The 2,362-nt window shown below is 37.8% G+C and overlaps 1 non-coding gene across 1 annotated transcript; it reads left to right on the top strand.

Moving 5' to 3' along the window:
- The first annotated feature begins 438 nt into the window (after nucleotides 1-438).
- On the top strand, nucleotides 439-545 carry LOC133780987 (small nucleolar RNA R71). The gene has a single exon (XR_009869788.1). It is a non-coding gene; the product is annotated as a small nucleolar RNA R71 (small nucleolar RNA).
- The last annotated feature ends 1,817 nt before the right edge of the window (nucleotides 546-2,362 follow it).

The raw sequence follows: 2,362 nt of genomic DNA, 5'->3' as shown, positions 1-2,362 counted from the left end.
GGGCTATCATTTGATTTAGCATAAGCATGAAGAGCATTGGCCTCCTCAGAAATGGCCTCTTGGTAGGAAGGACATGATTGGGCAGTATGGCAAGGACTAGAACATATTGAACAAACATCTTTTCTTGGTTGCATTGGAGAATTTATAGTTTGGCTTATGGCTAAATCTTATACTTTTCTCGCTAATTTGTCTAAGGATGTTCTTAAGTCTAATTCATCTTTTACTTCATACCTTCCTCCTCTTTTTGGTGAATTAGTTGACCTAGACCTAGGATCAAAATAATTCCATTGTTGTGAATTGACAGATAAATCTTCAAGGGCGTCCCAAGCCTCTTGCCCTTGAAATTGTAAAAATTTTCTTGTATTCATAGAATGAATCATTTAACAATTAGAGGGAGTCAAATCATCATAAAAATATTTTACAATTCTCTATTTTTCAAAACGATGATGAGGACATTTTAATAATAAATCTTTAAATATTTCCCAACATCCATAAAACTCTTCATTATCTTTTTGAAAAAACTCGGAGATTTCTCTCCTTAGACTATCAGTTTTAGACATAGGAAAAAATTTCAACAATAATTTATTATAAAGTTGATCCCATGTGGTTATAGAACCCATGGGAAGGGAATTTAACCAAGCTTTTGATTCGTCTTTTAAGGAAAAAGGGAATAATCTTAGTTTGACTGACTCATCAGAAAATTTTTGAAATCTAAATGTTGAGCAAATTTATAAGAAATCTTTGACATGCATGTAAGGATCATCTCTATCTAACCCATAAAAAGATGGCAACAATTGAATGATTGATGGTTTAAGCTCAAAATGGGTAGCAGAAGTTGTAGCATCCCCAATTTGCTAGTAAGGCTTAGGGCCTTGATTAGCGTGCCTAGAGGGCAATAATTGATTTAATTATGTTAATAAATGAATTTTATGATTATGTTATTAGAAATGCATGTTTAGGTGAATTAAATATGCATGTGGACCCCATTTGGCTATTAGGGGCATATTTGTAATTTTAGCCCGTTGAGGGCATAAATGCAATATTTTTGTGTATATTTTGATTGATACGACGAGTGAGTGGTGATATATTTTTGATGCACGATCTGAGACAGTCCTAGGGAGCAGTTTAGCTAGAAAGTCACAATGGGGTCAAATACCTGGCTCGGGAGGAGTCTAGGGGTATTTTGGGAACGTAATATGTGCTCAGGAATTATTGAGTAACGGGTAGTAATATAACAATGATTTGGTTATGTCGGGATTAGACGGGGATTTATAGGAACACTCGAGGATTAGCGGGATATGACAAATGACGAAATTGACCTTAGTGGCACTTGAGAACTTAGATTGACTTAAGGGGCAATTTGGTCTTTTGGTAAGGATATACATGGTTTAGAGTAGGCTGGGTATTCTAGAGAAGTCACTGGAATTAAGGAGAAGGAAAAGAAGCAAAAACAGATAGTTTCTCTCTATTCTCACTCCCTCTCCATCGGTTCTTTTTCTCTTTCTCTCCTTTGTGGATTTGAGGCTGAAGCTTTAGGAAAACTGAAGGTTGAGGCAATTGAAGTTAGCTTAGGGTCGAGTACAAATTAGAGGTAAGCTCTTTGACTTGATCTTTATGTTGAATTCTGATAGGATTAGAGGTTTGCATGGAAATGGATTCTAAGTATGATTTTGGATGTTGTTGAATATATAAATTGTTTCTGAGATTTGTTATGGAGTCTAGGTTGTGTGAAAGGAAAGTCTAGGCTTGATTCTGGGTTAAATTGGTGTTTGGAGTATGAAATTGAGGTTTAGGTTCGAGGAAAATGCAGGAAAAATGGTGATTTTCTAGGTTTGGAAGCTCGAGTCGTGGCCTTGTTCTTCAGGCGTCGCGGCCCGTGTGTGTCGAAGAGGCTGGAAGCCTCTATCTGCCCAGGCGTGTCGCGGCCCGTGTCCCACAACAGAGAGGCATTTTTCCTCTGACTTGAGTGCGCGCGCAGCCCTTAAGGGGCTGGGCCGCAGCTCAAATTCAAAATATTGGCTGTTGGAAGGATTTTAGCTCTAGAACCCAAATTTTAAGGCCCGGGAAGGATTTTACCACACGGTTTGGTAGAATCCAAGGTCTTGAAGGCTAGAATTATATTCCGAAGTTATTTGTTGGATTAGAACTTGATGGATGGCTATTATGAATATGTTGTGACTAGGTTTTCAACGAGGCTCAGGTTAGAGGACTGTGCTCGGGATTACGGTGCTCAGGAAGCTTGGGACACAGGTAAGAAAATTGTTGTATCCGTAGAGCAGGGTGTGACCCTATTGTTTATGTTTAGTATATATTTAAATATTTGTTGATATTATGCTATGTAGTACATATTTGTGAATGAACG

This window comes from Humulus lupulus, chromosome 5 (genome assembly GCF_963169125.1).
Source record: "Humulus lupulus chromosome 5, drHumLupu1.1, whole genome shotgun sequence".
NCBI lineage: Eukaryota > Viridiplantae > Streptophyta > Magnoliopsida > Rosales > Cannabaceae > Humulus > Humulus lupulus.
The sequence above is the reverse complement of the archived record's forward strand: the minus strand, read 5'-3'. Positions and strand labels throughout refer to the sequence as shown.